Raw genomic sequence first — 19,186 nt, forward strand, 5'->3', positions numbered from 1 at the left:
GCTGTTTGGACTGATGAATTCAACCCAGTCCAGGACCTGCCTCTCAGCCTTCCAAGCTCAAATATATGTTCATGTCATTGTCCTGGAGCTGATCTGACTTGGGGATACTGAATCATACTAATAAAGCTCAAAGGGACTGATGGGCTTTGCCAGAATGGCAACTATTCAATTCAAATGAGAAAAAAAATGATCAAGTAAACAGGATACTAGCACCAGCTTGACTGCACATTCTTTCCCTGTAGGCAAGCAGTGACAAAAGCAAAATGATCAGAGGGTGATTCAGTTTTGTAGCACCAGAATAAGTGGAGTTGATAAATATCCATTTGCATGTTTAATGGCTCACATAGTCTGATGGCTCATATACTCCCATAATAGAGACAGTTTCTCTTAGACACAAAGATGCTCCCGTCCTCTCCCTAGGATGGGTATTTCTGACATTTTCTTCTGTGAATGTTCTTATTCTGTTAATCTCATGGTTGCCCGTTACCCTTTTACATTGCTTCATTCCTTCTTTATCCATACAGTATTATTAACTTTAACCATGTTTTATCTGATCTAGATGCCATTTATTTAAAATGATGGGGACATATAGCTTCGAATAGGAGATTCATAACTTTGGATAATGACTCATATAATGTTGATTTTACCTAATATCTCAGTGATAGGAGCTTCTACACCTTCCATATTGTTCTTTATATAACTACCTTTTTCAACATTTTCAGAAATTTTGATAAACCCACGGAAGTCAGCCTTCTCCCATTTGTGGAACTCACACACATTGACGAGTGATAGATAATAAGAAGTAAAGGATTGAAAAGGGTCATTCATTTGGTCAGGAAGATTCCTTGAATGTCTACTGTGTGCTAGACCCTATTCTAGGCACTTGAGATACAGCAGTGAACAAAATCAAGTCTCTGACCCTTAAGGCGTCCACGTTCTGGTGGCAAAAATATACAAATAAACCCCAATGAACACAATAAAATAAGGAAATGAAAAGTACCGTTGGGGTGGGGGACTAAAACAAGGGAAGAGCAGAGCAGGGACATGGTCTTCCAGATAGGATGACTATGGAGGTGAACCATGAAAAGAATTAAGGCAGATTTTGCCTCAACATAGGAAAGCACTCATTAACAACCCCAGCAAGAGCTGTCTGGCCACGAGGCATTTAGACTTACCAGGCACTGAGCGTGACTCGGTGAAGTATTCTGGAGTAGAGAGTTAGCCAAGGCTAAGGTCTATTTCAAAGACGTTTCTATGATTCTAAATAGATGGAATCTGACATATAGTCCTCATGTTAGCCTGTTCCAAAATTATACTGAAATATTGATACAAATTTGGAAATAAAAACTTGTAACTCCAACCAATTCACTACATCAGAAGTTTCTAACACACACTAACCGTCTGATAGAAGACTCACCATTGTGAAAATTCCTTTCACTCCCCACGTACCTTCTCTCTGGTTTAGAAATACACAGTATGAAAATAAAAGTCAAGACCTCCCTTTCCATTCTCTACAAAGATCATTTCTTCACATTGGGTGAAGAAACTGGGTACTAGTCCACGTCTTTCCCACCCATACCTACGTGTTATCTATCATCAGGTGGGAATACTAACATTACATTGATTTTATATATTTTGGTAATTAAATGAAATATACCTGTAGTATTTAAAATGGGACCTGACACATAGTAAGTTATGGTAAAAATGACTGCATGAATGGCCTCAGTTCACTACTCTTCCTCCCCACAGCACTCTCAAGAGGTAGAGGCTATTTCCCTACTCCTTTCAACTTGCTTTGGCCAACAGAATGTGCTAGAAGTAATGGTTTACTAGTTCTAAACTTAGGCCTCAAGAGGTCCTACTGCTTTTGTTTTCTCTTGGAACCATGCCTCCACCATGAAAATAAGCCCGATCTATCCTGGTAGATAATGAGCGACCACACAGAGGAGACACGGGGAGATCCCAGCCATGGCGTCCATTAGCCTGTAGTTAGCTTACACTGAATAGGCCACACAAGCGCGTGTATGAGGCAGCCGGCCAAAACCAGCTACGTCCAACCCTCATCTGTGGAACTTCCTAACCAACCCACAGACTTATATCTTTAATCCAGTTTAGTATCTAATCTAGTAAATTTTGAGGTGTTTGAGTTGCACAACAATGATTAACTGAACCATATGAATTCAATACATGTTATCTCTCATCATTGTCGTGATTCTGCTACAAAAATACAAAGATTTGTGCACCATAAAGTAGATGACCTCAAGAAATGAAAACACTTGCGATATAAAACATGTGATAGGGATTGCTCATTAACATAGTCTTTTATTCCCATGTTAAATGGGAATAGAAAAAGATTAGCCACCAGTGAAGATATTAAGCGAATATCTACAGGATTCTGGACTCGGTCAAACTATGAGACACATAAACATGTTTTTTCCAAGCTTTGAGAGTCCAGGTGTGTTGTCAAGAAACGCGCATGCAGGACAAAACCATCCTTCGTAATGACCCACATATTCTGCCTCTTGTTCATAAAAACATTAAGTGCTACTTGGGCAGTTTGCTGTTGGGATATGATTACTGAAGTCCTAGTCCCAAGAATGCAGTAGTTAAAACAATAAAAAAAGAAGCGACCTTGTTCAAACGTTAGTGGGTAGACCCAAGAGCAACTGAAATAGTCTTAGGTATTAAATAGAAATTTGTTATAGATCTCCCCTTCTTAAAGACAGTTAGAAAATGGAAGATACACAGCCAATTAAAACCCATCAGGAAGAGAGAACATGAACCTTAGTACTTTGAGAGGTGGTTTCTAGAGAGTCAAGAATGAAATAACCAAAATGATCCTTTTAAATATCTTAAATGGAGTTCAATAAGATGTCTGGAATAAACATGAAAATAAATCCACAATAACCCTAAAACGAGAAAAGAGAAGCCAGCGAAGGAAGGAACTAAGCCAAGTAATGAGACTCTGGAGTGGTATTTGAAGACTAACATTCACCTCTTCTCAGATCCCATTGAAATGCCCACCAGAATACTGAAAAACTCTAACAGCACTAGACACAAGGCAAAGGGCTACACGTTTATCAGCAAGTGGGGACATGGGCTGTGAAGCAGTACTCACAAAATGGGACTTAAAAAAAAAAACATCTCTGTGTGTCCTGCATCTCAACAGATACATTCCAGCTGGGCAAATAAAGGAAAAACATGTGGAATTTGGAAAGGAAAAGAAGGTGGGGAAGGTCACCTGGCACCGGGAAGGGACACCCGGATGGCACCCAGTCCTCTGCAGGGTGCACCAGGCAGCAGCAGCCACCATGAATCCAGAGCCAACAGCACTTTTTGCTTCTTACCTTCGGCCGGTCTGGTTAGATTGGGGCTGCTTCTGAGACGGACTCCAGGCTGCCGAAACAGATCAAAGGAAAAACGCTTTACTGCCCAGGCAAACTCAGTCTGACTGCCCACTGTTTGGCTCCATCCAACCTCTCCCAGGTATCTGAACTGAGAAAATTAACTTTAAATTCAATCGCCACTTTTCCTTTATCTCTTCACCTGCATAGACCCTCACACAGTCCTTGACAGATTTGGGAACTCGCTCAAGGTCACACAGTTTTAACACTGAGAACGAAAGATCAGTTCATACACAACAAGATCACCTGACGCATGGTCAACACTACCTTATAGTTCTTACACATAAAAAAGCTATTTGAAATCAACAACCAATGTCATTATAATTAAATGTGGAGGAAGCTAAGTTTTAACTCTATTATTTTCACTTCGCCAGTAATAAAATACATAAAATTACATTTTATTTTTGCCCAGAAAATAGTCAATTATTAAAAAAAAAAAAAAAACCTGGGGCGCCTGGGTGGCTCAGTGGGTTAAGCCGCTGCCTTCAGCTCAGGTCATGATCTCAGGGTCCTGGGATCGAGTCCCGCATCGGGCTCTCTGCTCAGCAGGGAGCCTGCTTCCCTCTCTCTCTCTCTCTGCCTGCCTCTCTGTCTACTGTGATCTCTCTGTCAAATAAATAAATAAAATCTTTAAAAAAAAAAAAAACCTATCCATGTTAAGTTTGGGTGAAGATCTGGAAATGACAGATGATGATCAGAGGATTAAGTGGTGGGACTCCTCAGGAAGGTAAGCATGGCATGTTTATAAAGAGCTCTAAAAAATCATTATTTCTATCGTCTTAGCAGTTCTAATTCTAGATATTGACTTACAGGGAATAATTAGAAATGTGTGCAAATATGTGTGTATGTTCACAAGGTTATTCACAACAGCACTCTTCCTAACACTGAAAATTTGGAAACCAAATAAATGTCAACAGTAAAGATTTAGTTAGTAAAGTTAAGTGTATACAGTTAATTTTTGCACGGTGATTTGGAATCAGATAATTCTCTGTTGTGGGGCTGTCCTGTGCATTACAGACGGTTTGACGGCATCCCTGATCTCTCCCCAGCAATGTCAGTAACATCCCCACCGGCTGTAACAAGGCAAAATGATCATAGACATTGTCAACTGTCCGCTCAGAGCAAAGTCACCCCTAGTCGAGAACCCCTGAGATGTAGATTTATGAACCTGGGCATGTATATGAATACATGGCAATATACAATTTTTGTCCGTTAATGAGACTTCAAAAAAGAAAAAAAAAAAAAAAGGAAGAAGAAGAAGAAGAAAAACGATACTGAACCTCAGTTAAAAATCACGATTTCACCAATAAACTCCACCTTTCTTCTCTTAAGGAAAAAAACAATGTTTTTGGATTTTTTTTAACTACACACTGTTGAGAAAAAGCAGGCAATAGACTAGTAGATACAAAATCTTACTTTTGTGTATGAAAAATTATATGGGAACAATATACACCAAAATGTTAGATTCTGTTGTCCCAGGGCAGTAAGATTATGGTTGGACTTTTTTGGGGGCGGGGGTCGCTTTTTCGGTTAGATATTTTCTTCTTTTCTACAAATTACCATGGATTATTTTGGCAGTCAAAAAATAGTTTTCTTTTTTTTTTTTTTAAGATTTATTATAGAGTGAGAAGGAAAGACAGCATGACCAAAGAGGAAGAGGGAGAGAAAATCTCAAGCAGACTTTGTGCAAAGCCCAACCTGGGGCTCGATCTCATGACCCTGAGATTACGATCTGAGCCAAAACCAAGATTCTGACATTTATCTAAATGAGCCACGCAAATGCCCCTCAAAAAATAGTTTGGTTTTTGTTTTTTTTTTTTTTTTTGTAAGATTTTATTTATTTGACAGACAGAGATCACAGGTAGGCAGAGAGGCAGGCAGAGAGAGAGGAGGAAGCAGGCTCCCCGCCGAGCAGAGAGCCCGATGCGGGGCTCGATCCCAGGACCCTGGGATCATGACCTGAGCCGAAGGCAGAGGCTTTAACCCACTGAGCCACCCAGGCGCCCCTCAAAAAATAGTTTGCAGGAAATACCTATACATGCTTTATTAGTTAGGTTCTGAGTTGTAAGCTATAGGAACCATCTCTTGGTTACTTAAGTAGAAGGTAGGTGTAGGTGGGCCACGGGCGGGCTTACAAGAGTGACGAGAAGTCAGGGAACAGCTCTTGAAAGGGGCAGGTGCTAATAAGCAGCAGCTCCCAAGGCCAAGCTGCAGAAAGAGCCTCGCCAGCATGTGGCTCCTGCGTCCTACTGTCACGGCTGCAGAAAGACACCATGGCCAGTGGAATTCCTTTGGCTGCCACCTCCTGAAAAAGAAGTGAATGGATTCCAAGGGTCCTGTCACTTTTGCATCGAGTGTTCAAACTTCAGCATCTCAAGAGAGAGCCTCCAGTCGCGTGGGCCTAAGTCACATGTCTGTAACTTAGCATCTGGGAAGGGGGGAAAAATATATTATATATATATATATATATATATATATATCTGATTTGTTCCCTTCAGGCTTCTAAAAGTGGTAGGACCTTCCTCCTACCGAAGTCTTCAAGGGAAGACATTCTAGAAAATGGGATGGCGGTTTGCATACTGGTGACCAAGGGAATCTTTTTATTTTTTTTAATTTTATTTATTTATTTGAGAGAGAGAGAGAGACAGAGTGAGAGAGCATGAGAAGGGAGGTCAGAGGGAGAAGCAGACTCCCCATGGAGCTGGGAGCCTGATGCGGGACTCGATCCCAGAACTCCAGGATCATGACCTGAACTGAAGGCAGTTGCTTAACCAACCGAGCCACCCAGGCGCCCCAAGGGAATCTTTTTAAAGGTGATATCTTCATCTTCGTACAAGCCTTTATCTACTAAAGTTTAAGCAATAACAAAACATTTCATATAAAAGAAAAAAGTAACCAAAATGATTCTTCAGTTCTATATTCCAAAGTAGCATCTACCTCTCCACCCAGCCACCTGTCCGCCCATCCATCCACGCATACAAACTAACGCATATCACATAATCAACCGTAGCAGTCACTCTCACACATATTTCTCAGAAATAGTTAACTCTGAATATCAGACTTTGTTCTGCACATTAATTTAATGCAAATCCCAGTGGTCACGCTGACATTCAAGGCAAGAGAATTCCTCTTCACCGTGGAGCAACGAAATACATGCTCCTGTCTGGTACACTGAGTAGTTTATCAGTGACAAAAGCCAGAGAACTGCAAATCTTTTGTTTCTCTCTTTCTGAAAGGAGCCAAGCTAAATCATTTAGTAAATAATTTCAAGTGACCCTGATAAGGAAAAAAACAGTGTTTTTTCGTGATTTTTCCCTTTCCCGAAGATATTTTAAACCTCTCAAAGCTCTGCCTCCACACCTCAGGAATAAAGACTTATCTCCAGATAAAAAATATACACCGTTAACTTAATCCAAAGGAAAGAAAAAAAGACAAAGTTGTCCCTTTTTTTTTTTTCCCCAAGTGGATTAGGTTTGTGTCAGTGCTTTCCATGTTTCCAATTCTGGTTTCCAATCCTCATCTTTTGGGGTTTCATTCCTGAGAGAGGTAATAGTTTGTGAAGTCCAAGAGACAAATCAGTTGTTTTTAAAGAGGGAATTACAGAGCTTTATGCAATCTCTTTACTTCTGGCCACTAGAAAGAATGCTCTATTGAATGCAGTGACCAGGAAGCTAAAATCCACACATAATCCACGACCTCGGTCTGCTGTTCATTTTATTCCGTAAATAAAATAAAATTCTGCCCTACTTGCTTTCTTGAGCCTGCCATGGTTCATTGTAAATGCGGCACAGATGTAGAGAAAACTGGTTTCAGTTTTGCCACATTTCAGTACCTTTTCATCCCTGCTGGAAGGTAAGGTTGGGAAGTAGGAATGAGAGAGAGAAGCTCCATGCCTGTGGGGTGGGGTCACCTGTGCGGGCCAGGCGGTCAGGAGGCTTGGTCTCAAACCTAACTCCGCTATTCCCAGCAGCGTAACTATAGGCGAGATTCTAAACTCTACCAGGCTCCGTTTCCTTACATTAATTTGGAGAATGCACAGAATGCCTAGAATGCATAGACTGCACAGCCCATGAGACGAAAGAGACACTCAATACATTTTAACTGTTCTGTGTTATTTTACTACTTCCATTTCTACATCTACTAGCTCTGGGTGGAGAAGGGACAGAGACAGAAACTGAGACAGAAACCAGAAGCTTTCCTTATTCACTGCTAAATGAACAGCAAGGATTCCCCAGTCCTGGCCCACACAAGGAAATGGGCAGAAGCCACCACCATTAACCTCCAGGCTAATGACTCTAGAAATGGAAATATTCTGGGTAATGGAAAGTAAGTTCAAGGATCAGGCTAGGAAGACTGATGACACATGCTCATAACTGCAGGCTACAGAAGATGGCAAACGTGGCCCTTACATGAAGAACATACCAAGTTCCTAGAGCAACTGGGACACTGGCGGCAGCTGCATGCCATCAGCCCTCTCCATTGCTTTGTGTACTTGGTATGGAGGTGGTGATTCTTACACCTTATTAAGCCAATTTGCACTAAATGTGACTTTAATATCAAACAGATTTTAATACAAAAATGTCAGCTATGGGAACATCCTAGCAGAAATGTACATAAACCAATGCTAAGTATGGAAACCATGATGGGAATCCTCATCTATGTCATCTATATATCCATAATCTAATAAATTGGGCTGAGGCTTCTATATGGGCCAACATCTATGCCCAGAGGCTCACTCAAGCTCTCCATTTGCAGAAGTAAAAGGCTTCTCAAAATTGAGTCAAAAATGAGTTCCTAACAGAGCCTCCCATCCCCCAAACTCCCCTCTCCAGTCTGTTAAATGGTGACTCCAGATTTCCAGTGGCTGAAGCCAGGACCCATACTGCTATCTAATCAGTGACCACATAATATGTGTTAGGCACAATGCTATGTATTTTACAAAGAACACTGAATTTAATTCACACACCAACCCTCCGAAGTAGGTACTACTAACTCCAATTCGTAGATGATAAAACCGAGGCCCAAGGAGGCAACAGAAGTTTCTTGAAAAATGGCAGAACTGGTGTCCGTGTTTCTACAATGTTCTACCTCCACCATCCAGGTTCTACACTCAGCATGGCAGCCAGACCCATCACCTAACACCCATCCCAACAGCCCTATACTTGAAACCTTCCAAAGACTTCCTGGATCATGCAGAAAAAGAGCCAAGCCCAAGGAAGGCTGCTGGCATTCTCATGACTGCATGTCACAGTACTCCTCATCCCTTCCCTTGATCTGACTCTATTCCAGCCATAGCATGACCCCTGTTGTTCTGGAACATTCCAGATGTGCTCTGCAGCAGGTCCATGTATGGGTATCTGCATGGCCCCCTCCAGGGCTTCAAAGTTCACTTCTCATGGAAATCAGCCCTGGTCCTCTATTTGAATTTGCTACCTTTCCCCACCTCCAAAATTTCCAACACCTTTCTGGATTTATTTTTCTCCTCAGTATCTAGCACGTTCTAATATGGTACACAATTTACTTCTGTTTTATTAGCTTTCTCCCCCTACCAGCTAAAAGCCACCAATTTTTGTCTTCATTGCTATATCCATACTGCATAGAACAGATGGCTTACAACACATGCTTAATACCCATCAGATGAATTAATACATGTATCTTGTACAAGATAAAACCAACATCTAACCTGAAAATCCTTTATGAAAGTGTTCAGCTTATACAGATGAAGCCTTGTAAAGAATGCACGCATGTCTTTGTGATGGTTATAAAATGGACCAGTGATTTATATGGATTACATTTAACCAGGATATAGCCTGCTCCTTTCTCTGCCAATTATATCTACCTTGAACTTATGTCCCTTAACGTTCCACCTCATTCACTCTTCTCTCCAAGATTATAGCCCCCCCCCACCTTTTTTTTGGTCCTCTATTTTTCTAAGCGTTTTTACTTTCATATTAACATGATTTTGTTATATGAAAAGACTGGTGAGTGGGCTTTCATCCAAAGCAATTTACCAACGACCCTCCACACCCTCAGCCTGGGCCCATGTAATATATAAATTGGATGCTTGTCTCCAAATAATCAAGAAATAACTATAGTTTGAATTTACCTTCTCCTAGGAGGATTCTCACAAGCCAGTCTATTCAATCCCATTTTTCCATTTCTATCACCTTCTTTCTTTAGTATTCTGTATCTTTGGGCACTTGAGCTATGTAATAATTATTTCAGCATCCTCTCTTCCTACCCAGGAAATGGCTTCTACCAAACATGATTTCTTTTAAAATATACTCAAGTTAAAATTGTACGGGACATTTGAGTGTAGGTTTTCATTTTCAAAGACTAATGCATAAATTTGCTTTATTTTAGAAGCTTACAGCATCAGTGTGTGATAAAAATACCTCACACATTTGAATTTAAGGCTTGTAATAACTCTGTGAAATCTCGTATATTCAGATGACACAGGAGATCAACAAAACAAACCACAGTAAACTAAGATTTCTCTTGCTTTTATTTAAATATGTCCACACAGCACTTAAAGCGTAGACTTTTGCTCATATATTTATGTCTTATTCATAAAACAACTCATAAAGATCAGCTTTCTACACTACCCCTAATGGTCTTTTGAAGTAAAATTAAACCAAGCTATAACACAATGTCCTAAAGTCTGCAAATGTTTTAATTTACTGGACTTATTGTAGATGCTCGTTTCTGAAAAATCACAGTATCTTACGGGCAGACAGCTTTGTATTAAATTCACTTCCATTTGCATCTTAACACTATATTAAGAAATTTGATTGTTACTTTTAAAGATTTTTTTTAACTGTCTGCAGTATAATAAATTAAAAGCCAAAAATATAAACTGGTAAATACAACTTTTAGAAGGTGTTATTTCTCATTCTTTATATTAACACTATCCGTCAAAATTTGTGTTTCTACCAAAACAGAAAATTCCAATTGCCATGATGATTAAGGTATTATCTATAAGGAAAATAACTTAAAATGTCATTTTATTTTCATGAACCTTTGAATCTACTTTTTTAAAAAGTTGTTACTACACATGCAGTATTTAGAAACCATTTACCTAACTACAAACCATCAAATGAAAAGAAGTTAAGATGAAACCAGAATATTTAAGAAATATTAACACCATTTAATTGGTTTAACTGTTCCTCCTCACCCCCCACATAAACCACCCGGATCTGGTTAAAGATAAACAAAAAACAGTGTTAAATTTATTGGTTAGATAGAGGAGATCATAAATAGGAATTACAGTCTTAGGTTTTAGCTAGAATTTTGGTTGATCAAATAACATTTAGTTTCTCTATTTTACTTGCTGCTTTATATTATTTCAAAACAACATCCAGTGTGATCACAATATGTCCATCTGCTCATGGTATATGTGATGGCTATAGTGTATCATGAATTTAATTAAAAACTACACTTACACAACATACTGAGATTGATATTTCACTTTCTTGTTGGTGTGGAGTTTATTTCCAATCAGCAGTAGTTGACATGTCATTTCATTGCTTACCACCAGGATCAAGCTATACCTGAAGTGAATTTCTTTAGCATACATTTATGTTAATGGTTCCAAATATGACACCCTTCATCAATCCATGGGTCTAACAAGAATCTTTGAAAAAAATATAGAATAAAATGGAACCTATCAAGATATATGGGATGCAGCTAGAGCAGTGCTGAGAGGGAAAACTATAGTACTAAAAATGCTTCTCTTAGTAAAGAGGAGTCTTGAGTTAATAATGAAGTTTCTAACTCAAGAAACTAAAACAATAAGATAAAAATAAGTCCAAAATAATTGCAAGAAATAATAGAAAGAAATTTTAAAAATAAAATCAATGGAACAAAAAGTTGGTCCTTCAGGGGGAAAAAAAGATAAATCTTTGGCAAAATTGACCAAGATAAAAAATGAAGAGGCAAGTTACCAATACCAAGCATGCAATGAGGGATCTCACTACAGATTCTGTAACTATTGTAAAGATAATGGAATAGGATAGTATAATAAGATTTTATGATTTAGGTGAAATGGATCAATTCATCATAAAGCACAAACTAGAATATCCCTCCATGTAGGATATAGATAATTTAAATAGCTCTATAACTATTAATGAAATTTAACTCCAAATTTTAAAGTCCCAGCTTGATCAATCTTCAGATGTTAAACCAGCCTTGCATACTTGGAATAAATCCCATTTTGTATAGTGTGGAATTTTTTACTTGTTGCTTTATTCTTTTTGCCAACATGTTGAGGATTTTTTGTTTTGGTTTTGGTATCTAGGTAATGCTAGCCTCATAGAACGAGTTGAAGAATGTTCCCTCCTCTTCTGTTTTTAAAAGAGACTGTATAGAATTCATGTTGGTACTTCTTCAAATATTGGGTAGAATTTTCTAGCGAAATGACCATCACATAAAGACTTCTTTTACTGGATATTTGGAGTATTTCCATTCGTTTGTTAAAAATAATCCAACATATGACTCATACCAGTATTGGTGCCAGTTGATTTTCAGTCTCATGTTGTTATTTTCTTGGTAGATTAGTGGTTTTCAATTGTGTCCTTAAATTTTTTGATGAGACTGAATCCTGTTTAATAGTCTACTGTTAGCAGACAGTCCCTCCTTTAAGGTGTGGTAAAAGGCACATGTGGCTGTGTGTTCAGTTTCCCGCTGGCCCTTGCCAACATCCTAGCAGAAGTGGGGCATTGGATCACAGACTCATTGCAGTTGGGTGAGGCATAAGTTTAGCATCCTGATTCCTTCAGTTTAGTTGATACCTCCCCACGTGCTTAATTGTCTCTACATGGGATTGTAAGATCGGCTTCTCACTATACCCTGCTGACAGAAGGGTGGGGGAGGGAGAGAAGTAGAGTGCCAGGTAGCCCAACCTCTCACTGTCTCATTCTGCATCACTGATGCTGAGTCCTTCAGAGGTTTATCTTCTCTGGGGACCCACTGACATGAAGAAAGAGAAAGCAGGTTATCCATTACCTCACTCCACCTTGTACCACCTGTTCCTAGTTGCTATGGGTGAGGGTAGAGTCTCAGCTCACTGCTGGATTGCTTCATTCAGCAAGATCACCTCCCCATTCAGCCCAAACAATACCACCTGTCACAGTGACTAGAGCATCATCTGCTTCCATTAGGAGGGGGATGGAAGATCAAGGGGATCCCCTTGACACTACCCCAGCAGGGGAATTTGATCTGATCACAGTGGCCTGCTTCCTCAACATGGAAAAGGGAAGACCACCTCTTAGTTCAGCTTTCTAACACCCCCTGTAGAATTGGAGCCCACACTCCTCCTGTCAGAAGGAGATGGGAGATAAACTGCCCTGTTGGTCAGTCACTACGATAGGAGGTAGAATTAGGGCTCAAACCCTGCTTCTGTGGGGCAGCTGATAAACCAGAAGACCAGACTGAAACCCTGAAACCGAGGGGGTAGAGTAGGGGAAAGCGATTTTATCACTGTTCAGTTTGGGTAGGGCTGTTATTGCCAAAATACTGTTCTATTATTAGGCCATTTTTTCCCCATTTTTGGCTAGGGGAGTCGGTCTTTCCTTGGAGGCTTTTTTTTTTTTTTTCTTTTTTTCTTTTGTCTGTTCTCGTTGGCAGTTCCAGGTTGGAGATTTTTGCAACATCCTGTCTATACAAGTGAAGGAAAAAGAAACCCTGAGAATTCACCTCTAGGTCAGCCCTCAATTCCTGTGATCTCTAGACCATCCATCATCTTGATTTCACCTTTCAGGGACTTCTGATGCTTATTGGGTTACATCCAGGGCTTGTTTATTGTAAGGGGAGGTCTTGGGAGGAATGGGGCTGCTCTCTTCTGCAGAAGCAGATGTCTGCTAGCTCTGCTGATGTATCCTCTCTTCCCCCTTTCCACTTAAATTATTTAATATAATGATCATTATTTTGTAGAGCTCCTCAGAGTCTGAATTTCAGTGATTATATCACACTGATGATGTTTCAAAAGTCCACGTACCCCCAGGATTTCCTGGAAATTGGTATTTAGATCTAGAAGATTTATCAGATTCAAATTCAACTGAGTGGTGAATACGAGATTAATTCAGAGTTGGGAGCACAAAACACCTGGTTGCCACTTGCTACTTCTTGTCTAGGTCCTTTAATTTATTAGTGTTATAAGGTGATATTCTAATTCCATTATTCTGTGTTCATTCATTAGTCAAAACACTCTATAATAAAGACAATCTTCTCTCAATCCTTTGGGTACCTGAAAAGAGCATGAGAGAGATCTTCTCCCACCCCCCCCCCCGTTCCCCTCTCCTTTTTTTCCCCCTCCCCCTTTTTTTTAACAGCTGTGTAATACTCAGTTTTGTAGATATAGTGTAAGTTGTTGACCAAGTCCCTATTAATGGGTATTTGGACTAGTCCCATTCTTATATTATTAAAACTTAGGCTACAATGAATAAGCCTTCTGCCTACCACTTTGTACAACTCTATATTTCAGGTAGGACAAGTCTAATGAAGTCATGTCTATGTGAAGGGGTTTGTAATGAAAGGAAGAGAGAAGCAGAGAAGAAATGGATGGATGAGCAGGATAGTGAAAGAGAAAACCAGGAAAGTTCAAGGAGGGTCACAAAGAGGAAAATCAGCTTAAGTAAATCTTTTTTTTTTTTTTAAGATTTTATTTATTTATTTGACAGAGATCACAAGTAGGCAGAGAGGCAGGCAGAGAGAGGGTGGGGGAAGCAGGCTCCCTGCTGAGCAGAGAGCCCTATGGGGGACTCTATCCCACCACCCTGGGATCATAACCTGAGCAGAAGGCAGAGGCTTTAACCCACTGAGCCACCCAGGCGCCCCTCGCTTAAGTAAATCTTAAAAGTAGAGAAGGGATTGCCCTGGAAATCATTAAACATCAGAGAGAGCCAAATGAGGAGGAAGAGAAACTCAATTGATCAAGGCCATTATAATAATATCCAGCGCTTGAAATTGGCTTAAACCTTGTAAATTTTGTAAGAAGCCTTTTGCACTTACAGTCACCTCTCTGAGCAATTCCTGGAGTTTGAAGGAGAAAGAGAAAAAGAGAACTACGTAAGTGATTCGCTAAAATCCATGTAAATAACCATAAAGGCTTTTAACTGCCAGGATAATCATGATTCAATAGACTAGTTTGTGAGTTGTTGGTTTTTTTTTTTTGCCCCCAAATCAAAACTGCTGGTATTTGTAATTGAAACTGTGGGTACTGTGTGCCTTATTAAATTATTCTCTTGAATTAACTGCCTGGAATGCAATACTCAAACAAGCTCCCTAATAAACACAAGGAACCTTTCCAAGATCATTGTTGAATAAAATGATACCCCCCTCTTAGGCTCTGACAAGTAAAATATATACTCATTGGATCAGCAGCACAGAATCATAATTATATTAGTAAAACACACTTCACTTCAGTGATTCCCATTACTGGTCTTTAGATAGCGAATAAAAAGTAGAATACGTAGAAACGGGAAGCTTATTTTGTTATCCCTTTTCTTTATATGCAGATTGCTTATTAAGATGGTGTTTATCTGAGAACAAAGAATGTAATTTTTTTAAGTATTAATTTTCTATGCTACCGTAACAAATTACTCTAAGCTTTGTGGTTTAAAATAATGCCACTTGCTCACCGTTCTATAGGTCAGGAATCCACCAGCAGAGTGGACTGGGTCCTTTGCTTTGTCACAGGCTGAAACAAAGACAGGAGTGAGGCTGTGTTCTTTGCCGGAGGCTCTGGGGGACTCATCCTTTCCCGGCTCATTTGGGCTGCGGCCAGAATACAGGTGTGTGCACTGTAGGACTGAGGTCCTCCTGTCTTTGTTGGGTTAGTCTCGGCTTCTAGATGCTGCCTGCATTTCCCGGCTTGTGAATTCCTTCCTGCATCTTCAGATCCAGCCGTGATGGGTTGAACGCTTCTTACACTTTGGACCTCTTCTACTCCCTTCACTCACCCGTCTCTGATTTTAGCCAGAGAACGTTCTCTGCCTTGAAAGACTCAGCTGATTATACTGGGCCCACCTGGATAACCCAGGATAATCCCTTGCAGGTCCATAGTATCAGTCCCACCTGCAAGCAGTACCTAGGTTAGGCCTGATTGAACAACAACGGATGGTAATCTTGGTGGTAGAACTGGGTCTAAGAAATGTCAGGGGACCGGGGATCCTGTTTTAGAGGAGGTCGTTTGAGAAGTCCTTGCCAATCAGACGACATCAGAACAGAGACCTGAAAGAATGGGTGGTGGGGTGGGAAGCCACATGGGAAAATAGGGAATATGCTTTCTAGGATGGTGGAAGGACAGCATTCAAAATCCTCGTCGGAGGACACCTGGAGTGTTTGACGTGGAGCAGAGCTGAAGCTGGTCACGGGAAGAAGTGGTAAGAAATCGTGTAAGAAACACTGTGGACGGATAGATCATGACCCGACTGAAAACTCGAAGGACTTTGGGATCCACTCTGAGATGGGGAACCCGCGGAGTTTAGAACAGACAAGTGATCCGCCCTGACCTGTTTTAAAATGATCACGCGTCTCCTGCACTGAGCATGAGGTAGAAGTAGAGCAAGGGCAGAAACAGGACGATCAGTAAGAATATTACTTACACCATCCAAACTGGAGGCCGCGGTGGGGTGGAGCGCGGCAGCAGTGGAGGTCGCATTTCGAAGGTAAAACCGGGAGAGAATGAAAAGAAAGAAATGAAAGATAACCCCAAGTTCTTAGTCTGAACTGAAAAGATGACATATGGCATGCTGTGATGGACGGCAGACAGCCCTCGGTTGGCCTCATTGGCTGACCTCCCCAGTTGTGGCAGGTGCTGTCAGCAGAGAGTCCTCAATTCCCAGGTCTCTCCAGAAATTGACTTCAGCTGAACAGAATGCCCTTGCTCAAGGTCACACCCCTTTGCCCGCAGTATGCATCTAACAGCTGGCTGATATGGGGTTTGGGAGAGACAAAGCCTGAACCACCAGGTCCTTCTAAGGATGACTCAGGAAATGCATTCTGGAGAGGTCACCTGAGGCTGTGTCTTCGCCCAGCTTCTCCCTGGGCCTCCCCTACTTCCTTCCCTCTGCCCACACTCACTGATTTTGAGAGCACTATCTGATTAAACTTGCCACACAGTAATTTCCATCTCAGGGTTTGCTCCCCAGAAAATACTCAGTGCAAAGGACAGAGCCACCATTGACTGAGGGGGAAGATGGTAAAGGAAGAGTAGTTTTTGGTAACAGAATCGGGAATGTAATATTGGAGACACTTTGAGCAAATGCTATCATTGTCTAACATTTACGGCACATTTACTACTTAACAGATACTCTTTCTAGTATTTTATATGAATTAATAAAAAAAATTGAATAAAGCAAAATACTATTCACATTCCCAACCACTCTGCTATAAAGCATTTTCCAAAACCATCCCTGGCAATTTCATGTGGGTTGCACACAAACCATACTTTGAGAAAATCTACTCTTTTTTGTAGGTCATCTGGTTACACAAATCTACGACACCCACTAAAAAGCCCACCCCGCCTATATAAATATGTAGTCCATAGATGCCTTTGTGACACTAAATCTGTCCTGTTCAGTAAGATTTTTTGGAGGCTTGGGTGGAAGGATGGACAGGTGGGTGAATCAAAGAAAGGACAAATAAGTAAAACACACATAGTAAGGAAAACACACACAAGAGGATACCATTTATGCAAAGGCATGAAAGTGTGACAGAGCACAGTAAAGTATGGAAACTTCACAAAGTTTAGTAGATGGGCCTCAATGGTGAGGAATAAAGACTGACAAGAGTTGGGCTGGACAACTAAGCAGTAATCTGGTCATGATGGACCAAGTTTCAAGCCTCCTGGTTTCTCCCTCATAGGTATCTGGAGAAAATGCTAAACACGGAAAGAATAGGCATAAACACCTAATTATTGATGATTCTTTACAAGGACATGCCAGCATTAGGAGACACCCAGAAGGCTGAAAACCAACAAATAGAGGAAAACCAAAAACATAAAACAGGAAAAAGCCAAAAGTCTAGAGCTGAACTGTCTAATATGAAGGCTACTAGCCTCATAAGGCTACTTAAATTCAATTAAATTAAAATTAGAAAAATCATTTCCTTCACCAACGGCCTACACTTGAAATGCTCAACATCCTCATGTGGTCAGTGACTACAACGCTGAACAGTGCAGACTTTATAGAACATCCCAGCATGACGGAAAGTTCTACCGGACAATGCTGGAACAGGGCCATAGGTACCCACCACATTATTGTTGGATAAAAAGCATCATTTGTTGTTTAATGGATCATTTAGGACTCTCACAGTTGCAAGTAACAGAAACCAATTCTAGCTAACAAATAAAAATGGAGGGTCTTATTTTAAAGATACAGCAATAACTCTGTTCAAGGGAGAGAGGAGGCCACGTTTTGGAAAGGTATTGCCATCTGGAGTGGCTCTCTTGGGCTTCAACCTCTGCCTTCTGTCCCTTTACTTTATGCTTCCATTTTCTCTTGTGATTAATCTTACAGGCCAGTGGCTGGCCTTTCGCAGTCCCATTCCAAGTTTCCAGGAAGAGGACATGATTGGGTCATGTGACTATCCTTGGTCATATTAGCTAAGTTTGGATAGGAGAGAAGTAGACTGGGGAGGATGCCTAAAACACATCCCAGGGAACTGGGGGCTGGTGCTCTGGAAGGACGGATATTGAGAATTGGCAAGCTCCCTGTAACAGTGACTACAACCAGAACTAGCTGCTCTCCATCAGCACCCTGCTCATGCAGTTTTCTTTAACTTTCTGTAGCTTCCCGTTTTCCATCTCTGGTTTGGATTACTAGAGTGATTTGTCTGTGGTGTATGTTACCCCATGTGGGACAGGGACCCAGAGAGAACTAATGCAGTTTTACAAAGGGACTTCATACAAGAAAGTAGGCTGAGGGTAGGGGAACCACAAGGGAGAATGGAGGGCTTTACTATCATCAGAAACGGCTGCAGGGGTGATAGGCAGAAGCCAATTCCCATCCTTAGAGACAGAGGGCCACGGGGGAAGGGGCACTGATCTGTGACAGAGGACTGTATCAGCTCACAGGAACCCACAGACCAGAGAAATGGAATAAATACTTCACACTTACTCCCTTCTCTATTTCTGATCTGCTAGGTGCCTCCCACTAGTTCACTCCAAGTCAGGAGGCAGGCAAGGAAGTTTGGTGATGGTTTCTATGCCATTTAGCCCCCCTGAGGGGCAGAACAGGGTTAAAGGGAAAGGTTTAAAAGTCATCCGCAGGGACAGATAGAAACCAGGACACACCCTGAAATCCACTCTATACGGTGGAATATGGCTGAGCTGGCCAACGGGGCCAGATTCTGCTTTCCCTCCCCTGATCGAGGAATTCCATCTGTAAGCTTTAGCCAGTGCTGAGAAAACAGTCTCAGGTTTTCGTTATGTTTATTCAAAAAAACAAAATAATAAAAAAGCACCATATTCTTGAGCTTATCTGGAAGAAAGCAAATGTGCAATAGATTTAATCTGCTGAGTATTATTTTCAGGGAATTGCAACTTCGCCACTTTATTTATTTGCAATGAGAAAAGCGAACAAGTGAGAAAGGAGGCTGGTGTGTCTCTGCTGATAGGGGTAAGACAGAGGCAAGGTGGCTCAAGGACAGCTGTATAAGGACAGCTTATACCTGGCAGAGCTTTCTGGAGACGGATTCATCACAACCACGAAGTTGAGCTAGAGACACTCTTGGTAGTTTTGTTTTGGGATTTCTTTTCCTTTTCGGGCAGCCTCCGGCCACTG

This window comes from Martes martes (genome assembly GCF_963455335.1).
Source record: "Martes martes genome assembly, chromosome: 9".
NCBI lineage: Eukaryota > Metazoa > Chordata > Mammalia > Carnivora > Mustelidae > Martes > Martes martes.